General features: G+C 44.0%; 1 protein-coding gene across 2 annotated transcripts in view; it reads right to left on the bottom strand.

Moving 5' to 3' along the window:
• LOC126292243 (organic solute transporter alpha-like protein) overlaps nt 1-15,424 on the bottom strand; it is a 156,696-nt gene extending 141,272 nt beyond the window's left edge. Inside the window, exon 1 of one of the 2 annotated variants that reach the window (XM_049986139.1) lies at nt 15,371-15,424. The gene's annotated coding sequence lies outside the window, so the exon portion shown is untranslated. Of the gene's footprint in view, nt 1-15,324 lie in introns of both variants that reach the window. The other variant, XM_049986138.1, reaches the window with a different exon arrangement.
• Nucleotides 15,425-17,041: the final 1,617 nt, after the last annotated feature.

Below are 17,041 nucleotides of genomic sequence, written 5' to 3'. Positions count from 1 at the left end.
CACACCCCGCACACCATTACAGAGTCTCCATCAGCTTAAACAATCCCCTGCTAACATGCAGGATCCATCCGTTCGATACAATCTGGAACGAGACTCGTCTGGCCAGGCAACATGTTTCCAGTCATCAACAGCCCAATGTCGGTGTTGATGGGCCCAGGCAAGGCTGCCTTTGTGTCGTGCAGTCATCAATGGAACACGAGTGGGCTTTCGGCTCCGAAAGCCCATATCGATGATGTTTCGTTTAAATGGTCCACATACTGACACTTGTTGATGGCCGAGCATTGAAATCTGCAGCAATGTTTGCGGAAGGGTGGCACTTCTGTCACATTCAACGATTCTCTTCAGTCGTCGTTGGTCCCGTTCTTGCAGGGTCTTTTTCCGGCAGCAGCGATGTCGGAGATTTGATGTTTTACCTAGTATTCGTGGTAGACTCGTGAAATGGTCGTACGGGAAAGTCTCCACTTCATCGCTACCTCGGAAATGCTGTGTCCCATCACTCATGCGCTACGTTCAAACTCACCTAAATCTTCATAACCTGCCACTGTAGTAGCAGTCACCGATCTAACAACTGCTCCAGGCACTTGTTGTCTTATATAGCCGCTGCCGACCGCACCACCGTACTCATCCTGTTTACATATAACTGTATTTGAACACGCATGTCAATGCGAGTACCTTTGCCGCTTCTGTGTATATGTGTATGTGGTGTCTGTGCTTTCGGACATCACATACACATATATGTAATTAAAGAGTGAACGGCCAATGATCTCGTCAGTGCAGAAACACACTAACTCTTTATAAGATGCGGTGAAATGAGGATAATGGGTGAAGGCAATGCATTAGTCTGGCTGAGTTATGAATTTGGGATTGACAGGAGGTGTAATAAGGGTATTCCGTGCTGTTGCAGTGACCACTGCCTGGATGATGCAGTTGGTCAGTGCTTCTGTCGAGTAAGCAGGAGACCTGGGTTCGAATCTTGGTCCATTGATTAAAACCAATGCCCGCTTGCAGCCAATTACTGTGTGTGTAACTTTTCTGTAGTTGGACTTGCTACTATTTTGTCATTGTCGAAAGTTAGTATGCCTGCAATTTGTTTTACTGTGGGGCACTTAGTAGGTGTGAAGTTTCAGAGCTGCTATGATAATAATCTAGGTTTAATATGAGGCAGTCACTGTTGGCAGTTGATTCCATGACAGTGCCCAAAGCAAAACAGAGCGTTCTGGAGGCAACTATAGACCCCGGAGTAACAAGAAATGAAGAGAGACGATGACAGAAATGTAAACCAACAAGGTTATACAACTGGAGTGTATTACAAACAACAGAGATGGTTCATAGATGAAATATAACTTTGAATCGGGTTTCTCAAGAATTAAATTTTCTGGCACGTTTATTTTATGCACTAAAAATGTTTTTGAACTAGAGGACTAAAGTTTTGGGGCATGTCTGGAAGAAAGCTGACTACTGACACTAACGTACTAAATACATACTGATTGCTTACAAAAACTAACAGTAATTTTGATTATCAGATATAAGGCCACGCAAGGTAGCCACGCGGTCGAGGCGCCTTGCCATGGTTCGCACGGCTCCCCCTGTCGGAGGTTCGACGCATGGGCGTGTGTTGTCCTTAGAGGGAGTTAGTTTAAGTTAGATGAAGAAGTGTGTAAGCCTAGGGGTCGAAGACCTCAGCAGTTTGGTCCCATAGGAACTTACCACAAATTTCCAAATTTCCAACGAAATACACTCCTGGAAATGGAAAAAAGAACACATTGACACCGGTGTGTCAGAGCCACCATACTTGCTCCGGACACTACGAGAGGTCTGTACAAGCAATGATCACACGCACGGCACAGCGGACACACCAGGAACCGCGGTGTTGGCCGTCGAATGGCGCTAGCTGCGCAGCATTTGGGCACCGACGCCGTTAGTGTCAGCCAGTTTGCCGTGGCATACGGAGCTCCATCGCAATCTTTAACACTGGTAGCATGCCGCGACAGCGTGGACGTGAACCGTATGTGCAGTTGACGGACTTTGAGCGAGGGCGTATAGTGGGCATGCGGGACGCCGGGTGGACATACCGCCGAATTGCTCAACACGTGGGGCGTGAGGTCTCCACAGTACATCGATGTTGTCGCCAGTGGTCGGCCAAAGGTGCACGTGCCCGTCAACCTGGGACCGGACCGCAGCGACGCACGGATGCACCCCAAGACCGTAAGATCCTACGCAGTGCCGTAGGGGACCGCACCGCCACTTCCCAGCAAATTAGGGACACTGTTGCTCCTGGGGTATCGGCGAGGACCATTCGCAACCGTCTCCATGAAGCTGGGCTACGGTCCCGCACACCGTTAGGCCGTCTTCCGCTCACGCCCCAACATCGTGCAGCCCGCCTCCAGTGGTGTCGCGACAGGCGTGAATGGAGGGACGAATGGAGACGTGTCGTCTTCAGCGATGAGAGTCGCTTCTGCCTTGGTGCCAATGATGGTCGTATGCGTGTTTGGCGCCGTGCAGGTGAGCGCCACAATCAGGACTGCATACGACCGAGGCACACAGGGCCAACACCCGGCATCATGGTGTGGGGAGCGATCTCCTACACTGGCCGTACACCTCTGGTGATCGTCGAGGGGACACTGAATAGTGCACGGTACATCCAAACCGTCATCGAACCCATCGTTCTACCATTCCTAGACCGGCAAGGGAACTTGCTGTTCCAACAGGACAATGCACGTCCGCATGTATCCCGTGCCACCCAACGTGCTCTAGAAGGTGTAAGTCAACTACCCTGGCCAGCAAGATCTCCGGATCTGTCCCCCATTGAGCATGTTTGGGACTGAATGAAGCGTCGTCTCACGCGGTCTGCACGTCCAGCACGAACGCTGGTCCAAGTGAGGCGCCAGGTGGAAATGGCATCGCAAGCCGTTCCACAGGACTACATCCAGCATCTCTACGATCGTCTCCATGGGAGAATAGCAGCCTGCATTGCTGCGAAAGGTGGATATACACTGTACTAGTGGCGACATTGTGCATGCTCGGTTGCCTGTGTCTATGTGCCTGTGGTTCTGTCAGTGTGATCATGTGATGTATCTGACCCCAGGAATGTGTCAATAAAGTTTTCCCTTCCTGGGACAATGAATTCACGGTGTTCTTATTTCAATTTCCAGGAGTGTATAAACACTTCTACAGTAAAAACTTGAAATGACAAAAAATTGAAATGACATGACTCTAGTCTACTTTGTAGATAGACATGTTGTTCACATGTACCTAAAGTTTCAAGCATCTAACTAAGATAGTTACTCACTGAAGAGATTCCCAGTATAGACCAGCATATAGAATGTACCGGGTGCTCAAAAAGTCAGTATAAATTTGAAAACTTAATAAACCACGTAATAATGTAGATAGAGAGGTAACAATTGACACACATGCTTGGAATGACATGGGGTTTTATTAGAATCAAAAAAGGAAACAAAGTTCACAAAATGTCCGACAGATCTCTTGCGAGCGTCGTTTGGTAATTATCGTGTGTTCAGCCACCACTTTCGTCATGCTTGGCCTTCCAGGCCCCCAGACCTCAGTCCGTGCGATTATTGGCTTTCGCGTTACCTCAAATCGCAAGTGTATCGTGATCGACCGACATCTCTAGGGATGCTGAAAGACAACATCCGGTGCCAATGTCTCACCATAACTCCAGACATGCTTTACAGTGCTCTTCACAACATGATTCCTCGACTACAGCTATTGTTGAGGAATTATGGTGGACATATTGAGCATTTCCTGTAAAGAACATCATCTTTGCTTTGTATTACTTTGTTATGCAAATTGCGGTGGTCTCGTGGTTCTAGGCGCGCAGTCCGGGACCGCGTGACCGCTACGGTCGCAGGTTCGAATCCTGCCTCGGGCATGGATGTGTGTGATGTCCTTAGGTTAGTTAGGTTTAAGTAGTTCTAAGTTCTAGAGGACTAATGACCACAGCAGTTGAGTCCCATAGTGTTCAGAGCCATTTGAACCATTTGTTATGCTAATTATTGGTATTCTGATCAGATGAAGCGCTATCTGTTGGACATTATTTGAACTTTTGTATTTTTTTGGTTCTAATAAAACTCCATGTCATTCCAAGCATGTGCGTCAATTTGTACCTATTCCGTCATTTATTTAGTTTTCAAATTTATACTGACTTTTTCATCACCCGGTAATTTACTTGTAGTTATAAAAAACTGTAATAAAGTTAGCAAAAATAATAATGTGATAAATTGTATATCAAAATGTTCAGCAGGAAACACTCCTACAGAGTTCATCCTACTAAGAATTTAAGTTTTTTTTTAGTTAGAGCCCTGTAAACTTTATGAAAATTGTTAGTATTTTTTCCAGGTGTTCGCAGGAAAGTTACCTAAAAGCTGTAAAAAATAACGTGCCTGGATAGAACCCTATCATGAGATAGCCTTCGAAACTGCTCTCGTCCAATCAGCTAGAAGTTAGTTTCCTGAAACGAACATTGTGGGTTGCAATTATCATATTAATCAATGTTTGTCGGAAGAAGTTCAGTGTTGTGTCCTTGTTCTTTCCTACACGGAAAACGAAGCAATACGATGTCGCGTTAGATAGTATTCAGTTCTGACACATTTTCCACTGAAAACGTTGGATGATGGTTGGCTGTGTGTTCAGGAGAGCACAGACACACATCTCAAAATTATTAGCTTCACGACCTCCACGATTATTTTCTAGACCAGTAGCTCGATAACGAGCATATGTCAAGCCATACAGAGAATTCCAGTGGAAGGAGCCATCGCACTAAGGACACGGATGGAAGCTAAGGACAAATGCATTAATATCATAAGTTCATCCAAATGTTTCCTCTCTAGTATAAAATCTTCGTGAAGACGTAGAGTAGCACGGCCACCAGATTGACCGATTAATTTTAAATTCGATGGGAATGGAAGAATGAAGGCACCTAATGATACCGACGAGAGTATAGCTAAGGATTTAAAAAGACTCCACACTGACGAGTTTTAAAATCATTTTAACTTGTGTGGCATATGCTCAAAAATTACAGTAAAGAATGAAATATCTCAACCATATGAAATCATACAGCTAGTGAAAAGAATTTTAATGCACGTTCTACACATTGGAAATCTTGAAAACACCGAGTATAGTAAATAAGTTTAATGGGAGACGTAAAGAATCTCCTTTTGGTGTTACCTGGAAACCACACAAAGTCGGCTGAATGTCTCTTACAGTTTGTAAGATATTCGCTAATGGAGACCGACGAGAGTAAATACTATGCCTCTTCTATAGAATCACTGGGATATTCTTAGAATCAAAATCTGTTACGAGTGGACATCGAATACAAAATCGTTGTAGTGGAAACATAGGTAAATGACAAGCAACTAAGTCCATTAATTCCCCCCCTCATAAATACGTCTTGCTTTAACACGTAAAACAAAAATTTTAAACATTATTTTACCCATGTTCGCAGTTCTTTCAACCTTTCAACATCAGGGTTTCCCGGTAGGAAGGGTTAGTATTCAGGGATATGACACGAACGATCATTAGAAGCGAAAAAGTGCAATTAACATGGTCTCTAAAACGCATACCTTGAGACCTATGGGTACGTTTTCATCTTAGATACTGCGAAACAGGTCTCTTCTACTGCGAGCTTCTTGCTCTTCGTATATCGGGACGAGATACTATGAAGCAAAGCAATAAAAAGCCTTATACGAGAAAGAAATGAACATTTTTTTAAAATTCTACTTGTTTGAAAGTTTTACAGTGTGTAGATACATACTTTAGGAACAATATTTTCGTTTCTCCATATAATTTCCATCCCTGTCAACTGCCTTACGCCATATGGAACCAGCGCCTGTATACACGCACAGTAAAATTCGTTGATGCCACACACCACGTAGCCAAACACGAAACTGAAACGCGAGTGAGCTCTCGCGCAAGTAAACAAGGAATTCACAGGTATGTCTATACAAACAGATAACGTATACATGTTCCAAGGACCTCATGAAATGATGGTATCCTGACAATTGCTAAAAATGTGGTTACTAAAAGAAACCAGTGAAATGTTTGAAAAAGTTATTTGTATCACCAGTTAGCTGTTCATTCAGTGTGTTCTGATTATCCACGCTATGTATCGTAATTTCCAGCTCTTCTAGTAGATCCAGCTTTTTGCCTTTGTCCTGTCTATGTAAAATAACCACATCCTGATATATTCCCAACATGGGGTGTCCCGTTTCCCAAATATGCGTGGCTACAGCTGACTTTTCGAAATTATTAAGCCGGAAAGCATCGCTATGTTCTTTGTAACGTACTTTAAAGGACCTACCAGTTTGTCCTACATAGATTGCATTGCACGTGTTACACTGAAATTTTTTACTTGCGCGTGAGCTCACTCGCGTTTCAGTGTCGTGTTTGGCTACGTGGTGTGTGGTATCAACGAAGACGCACGGGCAGTTTACGACGATAGAGGAGAAGAGGAGGGAGCCATGTGGTTAGATGTTGAACACCATAGGCGATCCCAATTTAGTTTCTTACATTTTGAAGACTATGTGGAGATGCACCTTGGAAGACACGGTTGCAACAAGGGAAGTAGCCACGATGTTTTAATTTTATTATCAATTTTATTGTGCCTGGTGCATGTTCCATTTTAGCGAGTTTTAACACGTTCTTTTACTTTTTATTATTCTGATGACGGAAGCTTGACTTCCGGAACGCGTCAGTCTTAGTGTTCTACACTATAAACAAGGGGCCGAGCCGACATATTTTTAAACATGGAAACATGTTGCCTGGTCGGACGAGTCTCGTTCCAAATTGTATCGAGTGGTTGGACGTCTGAATCCGTGGACCCAGCTTGTAATCATGGGACGGTTCACGCTGGTGAAGGTTCTGTAATGGGGTGGGGCGTGTGCAGCTGGAGTGATATTGGATCCCTGACACATGTAGATACGACTGTGACAGGTCACATGTTCGTAAGCATGCTGCCTGCTCCCGTGCGCGCATTCATGTCCTTTGTGCATTCCGACGGACTTGAACAATTCCAACAGGACAATGCGACACCCTACACGTCCAGAATTGCTACAGAGTGGCTCCAGGAACACTCTTCTGAGTTTAAACCCTTCCGCTGGCCACCATACTCCCCAGACATGAACATCATTCAGCATATCCGGGATGCCTTGTTACGTGCTGTCGAGAGAGATCTCCACTCCCAAGTAATCTTACGGATTTATGGACAGCCCTGCAGGATTCGTGTAGTCTGTTGCCTCCAGCACTACTGCAGACATCAGTCGATTGCATGCCACGTAGTGTTGCAGCACTTCTGCGTGTCCGCGTCAGCCCTACACGATATTAGGCAGGTATACAGTTTCTTTGATTCTTCAGTGCGGTTTTAATTCATTGTACACCAATTAAGGAGAACGTGAAATATTTACAAACGCTGCACAAAACACGACCTCATCCCTAGGAACACGAAAAGAACCTTAGCAGTTGGCTGAGTCTGCGTTCGGACGTCTGTAGTTCATGTTCATTTACGTGATTCTGAAATTGGTCACTGGTTCGTAAGTAGACTGTCTTCTATGTACGACAGTCTCCTTTGCTTACTTTTTTTCTTCACAGGAGAACAACAAGACCAATATCTGAGAATTTTGGTGGTGTAACATCTACATCTACATCTACATCCATACTCCGCAAGCCACCTGACGGTGTGTGACGGAGGGTACCTTGAGTACGTCTATCGGTTCTATCTTCTATTCCAGTCTCTTATTGTTCGTGGAAAGAAAGACTGTCGGTATGCTTCTGTGTGGGCTCTAATCTCTCTGATTTTATCCTCATGGTCTCGTCGGGAGATATACGTAGGAGGGAGCAATATACTGCTTGACTCCTCGCTGAAGGTGTGTTACCGAAACTTCAACAAAAGCCCGTACCGAGCTGCTGAGCGTCTCTCCTGCAGAGTCTTCCACTGGAGTTTATCTATCATCTCCGTAACGCTTTCGCGATTACTAAATGATCCCGTAACGAAGCGCGCCGCTCTCCGTCGGATCTTCCCTATCTCTTCTATCAACCCTATCTGGTACGGATCCCACACTGCTGAGCAGTATTCAAGCAGTGGGCGAGGAAGCGTACTGTAACCTACTTCCTTTGTTTTCGGATTGCATTTCCTTAGGATTCTTCCAATGAATCTCAGTCTGGCATCTGCTTTACCGACGATCAACTTTATATGATCATTCCATTTTAAATCACTCCTAATGCGTACTCTCAGATAATTTATGGAATTAACTGCTTCCAGTTGCTGTCCTGCTATATTGTAGCTAAATGATAAGGGATCTTTCTTTCTATGTGTTCGCAGCACATTACACTTGTCTACATTGAGATTCAATTGCCATTCCCTGCACCATACGTCAATTCGTTGCAGATCCTCCTGCATTTCAGTACAATTTTCTTTTATTACATCCTCTCGATATACCACAGCATCATCCGCTTAAAGCCTCAGTGAACTTCCGATGTCATCCACCAGGTCATTTATGTATATTGTGAATAGCAACGGTCCTACGACACTCCCCTGCGGCACACCTGAAATCACTCTTACTTCGGAAGACTTCTCTACATTGAGAATGACATGCTGCGTTCTGTTATCTGGGAACTCTTCAAGCCAATCACACAATAGGTCTGATAGTCCATATGCTCTTACTTTGCTCATTAAACGACTGTGGGGAACTGTATCGAACGCCTTGCGGAAGTCAAGAAAAACGGCATCTACCTGGGAACCCGTGTCTATGGCACTCTTAGTCTCGTGGACGAACAGCGCGAGCTGGGTTTCACACGACCGTCTTTTTCGAAACCCATGCTGATTCCTACAGACTAGATTTCTAGTCTCCAGAAAAGTCAGTATACTCGAACACAATACGTGTTCCGAAATTCTACGACTAATATACGTTAGAGATATATGTCTGTAGTTGTGCACATCTGTTCGACGTCCCTTCTTGAAAACGGTGATGACCTGTTCCCTTTTCCAATCCTTTGGAACGCTTCGCTCTTCTAGAGACCTACGGTACACCGCTGCAAGAAGGGGGGCTTGTTCCTTCGTGTACTCTGTGTAGAATCGAACTGGTATTCCACCAGGTCCAGCGGCCTTTCCTCTTTTGAGCGATTTTAATTGTTTCTCTATCCCTCTTATGTCTATTTCTATACTACAGTGAGCAGGAATAGTGTTATTTTATTTTGCTAACACATATTCATTTATCGCGGCTCAAAGAAAGTTGCACGCTACGTTTGGTGGGCGAAAGGCAATGCTGCGGTATGTTTAATTCCACACAGCCAATGCAGTGTGAGCGACGTGAAACATACGGGTAGGGAATAGATCTGTACGCGGTGAAGAAACCGTTGTAAACGAGAGACCTGCGATCACAAGCAGTCCAAAGAAATTAGAAAATAGGTTGTCTCAAGAAATGTCTGTCAATAGAGAAACAGTGAGCAAGATAACTTGTTTGCCTATAAATTTAAGCTATCGCAAAGTTTATTTTCAAATTTGTCTGGCGCTCTGAGACACCGAGCGTTTCTAGGCGCTTCAGTCCAGAACCGCGCTGCTGCTACTGTCGCAGGTTCGAATCCTGACTCGTGCATGGATATGCGTGATGTCCTTAGGTGAGATAGGTCTAAGCAGTTCTAAGTTTAGGGGACTGATGATCTCAGATTGTAAGGGTACAGTGCCCTTACGTAGCATCGATTATGCACTATGCAGAGATCATACATGGTTTAAGCAAAGACTGCAGTGCAGTCAACAATGTGCGAGTGGGTAAGTAGTAGTCGAGTGTTGGAGTCCGTGGGTGGAAGTCGGGTGTGAGAGGCTAGAGAGAGAGGTTGCTCGGTAGCGAGGTCGGAGATGAGTGGCAGAATGGCACACAGTGTTTGATGTTCATAAATGTTTATAAATTGAGTGATTTAATTAATAAATTCCAGCATTTAAGAAAGGAGATGTTATCATTTAGTAGTTTTCACAACAACGGAAGTGGACAACAATGAGTCTCATGACAAGAAGGAAAGATATATATTATGCTAAAATTATTAAAATATAAATTCACCTATAGCGTATGCGAATAATATAGTTCGGTGCGAAACTGGGGGAGGTTACATATGGCGACGCGTGTGTCGGACTTCGATCCCACAGCAATATTTAGAAACGATGGAGAAGACAACACAGCAAACGGTGAGACCGCAATATTTCAGCACAGCAGCGCTTCGAAATTAAGTGAACTCAACGTTGTGTAGCAATGAACAGGAGTAGGAATAATCAATACTATTACTGACTTTTAAGTAGCGAGTGAACTTTTCAATTTAGAGCAAGCATAAGTTATAACCAATAGTGATTGTTGTGAACAGTGTTAATATGACTAATTCAGAACAAAACGGTAGTGTTACTAAAGACGAGGGATGACAATTTAATAACGTGGTTGACGGAGAACAAATTAATGTGATGGAAAACACTACAGTTAATTCGACAGAGGACAGTGGTATTCTTAGTTTTGATTTTCCTAACAGAAGTTCAGCACCGATGGTTATCCAGCAAACAGAAACTGCTATTGTCAGTAAAGATTGTATATCTCAATTTTTAGAAGCAATCCGAAATGTTCATGAGGAAAATAGACAGGCGCGTGTAGAAATAAAAGCCTTTCATGAAGAAAATAGACAGGAGCGTGTGGAAATAAAAGCTTTTCATGAAGAAAACAGACAGGCGCATGTAGAAACAAGAGCGTTTCATGAGAAAAATAAAAATTTGCGTGAGGAAATAACAAAATTTAATGTGGAAACAAGAGAGTTCCATCAGGAAATCAAAAATGATTATCAGTCACTAACTAATGCGATTAGCAATTTGCGAACGGAACTCACCGGCTCATTTGAACAAAAGCATGATGAGCTTTGAAAAGAATGTCAAGACAAACATGAGGCCATTGGCAGCGAAATTACAGATCTTAAAATTCAGGTTAACGGATGGTGTAGGCAAACGGAAGATTTTATTTGCAAAGTTAATGACCAAGTTAAGGCTCAATATGACGTAATCGTCAAAAGTTCTTGTAAAGCCAACAAAGAGTCGATAATTAAGATGGTTAACGGCGTACAAACGCGATGTGATTAACTAAGTAATGAGGTACATGAGATACGACAAAAAGTAACGAACAACGACGCAATGTCAAATGGAATTAATAAAGAGATTTTGTGCGATGAAATTAATGCAGTATTACGTGAACCAGATAACAATATTGTTGGTTTGCCGCAAGCAATTGTTGACAATTCACTGAGAGGTCGAAAATTTCATGAATATAAACCGAAAAAAGGCATCCACGCAGTTGCGTTCATTAGACAATTCAAACATGCGTTTCCCAGGCATTATACGGAACGTGCTAAAATTGATACTTGCGCCAGCCACATGAAGGGTGAGGCACATATTTGGGGTATAAAAGTATCCGACAATTGCACCAAGTATGCAGGATTTGAAACAGCGTTTTAAAAAAAAAATTTGGTCGAAAGAAAACCAGTGGGACGTAAAATAAAAAATTCTCAACCCGCCAAATTATGCAAGACATCACGGTACAACGCTTGAGTTGATACAAAGGTACTCGAACGACAATGAATACATGGACAATCCGGTTAAAGAAGAAGAGCTAATGCTTATATTAAATCCAGAAATTGCCATTTTTGGTGCTTGAGAAGTTAGCGCTCACACCACGGTTATCAATGGAGCAAGTGTGTTTTGCTAATTGACCGAATGGAATTGCTCAACGCCGAACGCGATCAGCGTAAGCGACACAGTAATAACAATTACCTGAATCGTCATAACGGCCCAGAGCGGGAAGGAATCCCAAGTTGTGAACGACCGTAAATATTTGATCGCCGAGACGATGATAGACACAGGAGAAACGAATACAATGTACAAGATGAATTTAGGTCAAATCATCCGCCGAATCGGCCACACAATGACAGAGACAGAGGACAGTATCGATCGCCAGAACGTGCAAGAAGCCGCGATCTGAACAGTTAAACCAAGCAAAGTTTCGGAGACGACCCGCTCCGGAACAGGGACAAGAGTCGGATATTATGATGAATGCATAGTGCATAATACATAAGGGTACTGTACCCTTACAAGAACTCACGCAGTGCTTAGACCCAATTGGAGCATTTGAGCACCATGATTCGATTCAATTTGGAGGAAGGCACGTTATGAATGATGAAGCACATTCGATTGGTACGGTTACTTGAATAAACACAAAGTGGGATAATGGACTGGACGAAAACCCCTATTGGACTCACGAACGTCCTCCACACAGTGCAAAAGTTACTGTACGGTGCGCAGTATCAGGCTCGTGTTTTAAAGGCACATATCCTTTTTGAGAACAAAAATGGTGTTGCTGTAACTGTTAATGGCGGTCATTCTACGCAAATGATTACAGAAGCTTTTGTTTCTGAGCTGCGGCATCGGAAGCGCAATTTTTGGACACGTTGTTTCCGCAAGATGGTTCAACAAAGAGGACAGTTATTAAATAAGGTAGTTATTGCAAAAGAAATTTACCAATCACCAGTTCGAGGTTTGGCGACACTAGATGGCCTACCGATTCCCAAGACTTCATTTCTCCATATTTTGTATGGCGTTATTAAAAGTGTAAAGTCCACGTCAATTAACTAAACAAATGAAAGCAGCCATTAGAAATGAAACTGAAATGATATCAAGTAGAGGACAAGCAAAATTTATGGATGAAAGGTTAGTTCGTAGTCAAAAATGCATACAATCCAATGAAGGATACCTGCAGTCTGTAGTATAAAGAAAATTACACTGTTTGTTATCATTACGTATTATAAAAACGGATGTGACTATGTGTGTGTAAGTATGGTTCACAGTTCCTCCTAAACCACTGGACCTATTGCAGCCAAACTTGGCACACATGTACATTACTGTCACGCAATAATCGCTGTGGGGATAAGAGCAAACCTACCTATCCAAGGGCTTTGGGTGAGGGTGATAGCCGTACCTCGTGACATGAGAATTTCCAGACTGTATTCGTCCGATATTTGAGAATCACATAACTAAGCGACTTGCAACAAACTTTACACATAATTTCAAAGCTTTCCGACACTTTTTTCATTCTGACAACCCCTATAAAACTGTGAAAGGAAATCCTTATCGCTTACTTCTTTGAAGGGCATTCTTGCAATAAAAGTACCACATGAGGCATGAGTTATGCTTTATTACACTACAGGCCATTACAATTGCTACACCACGAAGATGTCGTGCTACAGACGCGAAATTGAACGGACAGGAAGAAGATACTGCGATATGCAAATGATTAGCTTTTCAGAGAATTCACACAAGGTTGGCGCCGGTGGCGACACCTACAACGTGCTGACATGAGGAATGTTTGCAACCGGTTTCTCACACACAAACAGCAGTTGACCGGCGTTGTCTGGTGAAACGTTGTTGTGATGCCTCGTGTAATGAGGAGAAATGCGTACCATCACGTTTCCGACTTTGATAATGATCGGATTGTAGCCTATCGCGATTGCGGTTTATCGTATTTATTCGCGTTGGTCGAGATCCAATGACTGTTAGCAGAATATGGAATCGGTGGGTTCAGGAGGGTAATACGGAACGCCGTGCTGGATCCCAACGGCCTCGTATCACTAGCAGTCGAGATGACAGGCATCTTATCCACATGGCTGTAACGCATCGTGCAGCCACGTCTCGATCCCTGGGCCAACAGGTGGGGATGTTTGCAAAACAACAACCATCTGCACGAACAGTTCGACGACGTTTGCAGCAGCATGGACTATCAGCTCGGAGACCATGGCTGCAGTTACCCTTGACGCTGCATCACAGACAGGAGCGCCTGCAATGGTTTACTCGACGACGAACGTTGGTGCACGAATGGCAAAACGTCATTTTTTTCGGATGAATCCAGGTTCTATTTACAGCATCATGATGGTCGCATCCGTGTTTGGCGACATTGCGGTGAATTCGCATTGGAAGTGTGTATTCGTCATCACCATACTGGCATATCACGCGGCGTGATGGTATGGGGTGCCATTGGTTACACGTCTCGGTCATCTCTTGTTCACATTGACGGCACTTTGAACAGTGGACATTTCAATAAATGGTTCAAATGGATCTGAGCACTATGGGACTCAACATCTGAGGTCATCAGTCGCCTAGAACTTAAAACTACTTAAACCTAACTAACCTAAGGACATCACACATATCCATGCCCGAGACAGGATTCGAACCTGCGACCGTAGCGGTCGCCCGGTTCCAGACTGTAGCGCCTAGAACCGCTCTGCCACACCGGCCGGCGTGGACGTTCATTTCAGATGTGTTACGACCCGTGGCTCTACCCTTCATTCGATCCCTGCGAAACCCTACATTTCAGCAGGATAATGCACGACCGCATGTTGCAGGTCCTGTACGGGCCTTTCTGGATACAGAAAATGTTCGACTGCTGCCCTGGCCACCACATTCATCAATTGAAAACGTGCTCGTCAATGGTGGCCGAGCAAGTGGCTCGTCACAATACGCCAGTCTCTACTGTTGATGAACTGTGGTATCGAGTTGAAGCTGCATGGGCAGCTGTACCTGTACACGCCATCCATACTCTGTTTGACTCAATGGCCAGGCGTATCAAGACCGTTATTACGGCCAGAGGTGGTTGTTCTGGGTACTGATTTCTCAGGATCTATGCACCCAAATTGCCTGAAAACGTAATCGCATGCCAGTTCTAGTATAATATATTTGTCCAATGAATACCCGTTTATCATATGCATTTCTTCTTGGTGTAGCAATTTTAATGGCCAGTAGCGTATTACTTTTTTTTTACTACTAATTGTTTTTGCTGTACATTTTGCAGATTAAGATGCACATAAAGCACTGAATGGAACTGCAAAATTATATCATTGTGCAACATGTAATTCAGGAGATATAACGCCATAAACCATGAGATGCGTGAAAAACTGCCGCATGGGGCATGACGTTGTAATTTATTACTTCATTGCTGGTAACTCCATTTGCAAACAGTATCCACATATGTCGCTGAATGGGTCTATAATATTATGTGATTATACGAGATAGGTCAGGAGATATGAAGTCATAAACGTTACGCACAAGGCCAATCACTGCATGTTACGGGCGTGGAAGCACAGCTGTAAATAAATACTTGAGAAGCCCGGGTTTCTCTTCTAGTTTTCCAATATTTCCATCCACTATAGCAGTAAACAGTTCAATTTTATAGCTGCAAGTTCAACGTGAACAAGATTACACAAAATACAAATGCGGTCGTTAATTATCCGTCGCTCTGTACTCACAACAGGAAGGCCTGCAGTGGTGTAAGACGGCAGGGCTGGCACCGACCCAGTAACAGATCCGGGAGTGGAGCCGTCTGCTAATCTCGCTCTCTGATGACTGATAGCTCGCGACAACGCCGCCTCCACTTCACTATCAGCACTCGCTCTGCCGGCGTCGAGATAAGCGGGCCACCACACCCGGGCTTGTCCGTGATCACTGTCGCTGATACCGACTGTCCCACCAAGTCAGCTGGTCGCTTCTTATCGTTGAATGGGAGGAGTTACCCTAAGTCTCGCTTCGAAAATGCACTTCTGGCCATTAAAACTGCAATAACAAGAAGGACAGAGAAAAAAACCAATTCTGCATACTTTGCTACATCTACATCTACATACATACTCCGCAAGCCAAGTGACGGTGTGTGGCGGAGGGTACCCTGAGTACCTCTATCGGTTCTCCCTTCTAATCCAGTCTCGTTCGTGGAAAGAAGGATTGTCGGTATGCCTCTGTGTGGGCTCCAATCTCTCTGATTTTATCCTGATGGTCTCTTCGCGACATATATGTAGGAGGGAGCAAATCACTGCTTGACTCTTCGGTGAAGGTATGTTCTCGAAACTTCAACAAAAGCCCGTACCGAGCTCTCCTGCAGAGTCTTCCACTGGAGTTTATCTATCATCTCCGTAACGCTTTCGCGATTACTAAATGATCCCGTAACGAAGCGCGCTGCTCTCCGTTGGATCTTCTCTATCTCTTCTATCAACCCTGTCTGGTACGGATCCCACACTGCTGAGCAATATTCAAGCAGTGGGCGAAGAAGCGTACTGTAACCTACTTCCTTTGTTTTCGGATTGCATTTCCTTAAGATTCTTCCAATGAATCTCAGTCTGGCATCTGCTTTACCGACGATCAACTTTATATGATCATTCCATTTTAAATCACTCCTAATGCGTACTCCCAGATAATTTATGGAATTAACTGCTTCCAGTTGCTGACCTGCTATTTTGTAGGTAAATGATAAGGAATCTATCTTTCTATCTATTCGCAGGACATTACACTTGTCTACATTAAGATTCAATTGCTATTCCCTGCACCAAGCGTCAATTCGCTGCAGATCCTCCTGCATTTCAGTACAATTTCCCATTGTTACAACCTCACAATATACCACAGCATCATCCGCTTAAAGCCTCAGTGAACTTCCGATGTCATCCACCAGGTCATTTATGTATATTGTGAATAGCAACGGTCCTACGACACTCCCCTGCGGCCCACCTGAAATCACTCCAACTTCGGAAGACTTCTCTACATTGAGAATGTTGCGTTCTGTTATCTGGGAACACTTCAAGCCAATCACACAATAGGTCTGATAGTCCATATGCTCTTACTTTGCTCATTAAACGACTGTGGGGAACTGTATCGGACGCCTTGCGGAAGTCAAGAAAAACGGCATCTACCTGGGAACCCGTGTCTATGGCCCTCTGAGTCTCGTGGACGAACAGCGCGAGCTGGGTTTCACACGACCGTCTTTTTCGAAACCCATGCTGATTCCTACAGAGTAGATTTCTAGTCTCCAGAAAAGTCATTATATTCGAACATAAAATTTGTTCCAAAATTCTACAACTCGTTCAAATGGCTCTGAGCACTATGAGACTTAACATCTATGGTCATCAGTCCCCTTGCACTTAGAACTACTTAAACCTAACTAACCTAGAGGTTCAGGGCACTCTCTTGTACTAGGGGTGG

This window comes from Schistocerca gregaria, chromosome 9, assembly GCF_023897955.1.
Source record: "Schistocerca gregaria isolate iqSchGreg1 chromosome 9, iqSchGreg1.2, whole genome shotgun sequence".
NCBI classification, from domain to species: domain Eukaryota; kingdom Metazoa; phylum Arthropoda; class Insecta; order Orthoptera; family Acrididae; genus Schistocerca; species Schistocerca gregaria.
This window is presented reverse-complemented; position numbering and strand designations above follow the sequence as displayed.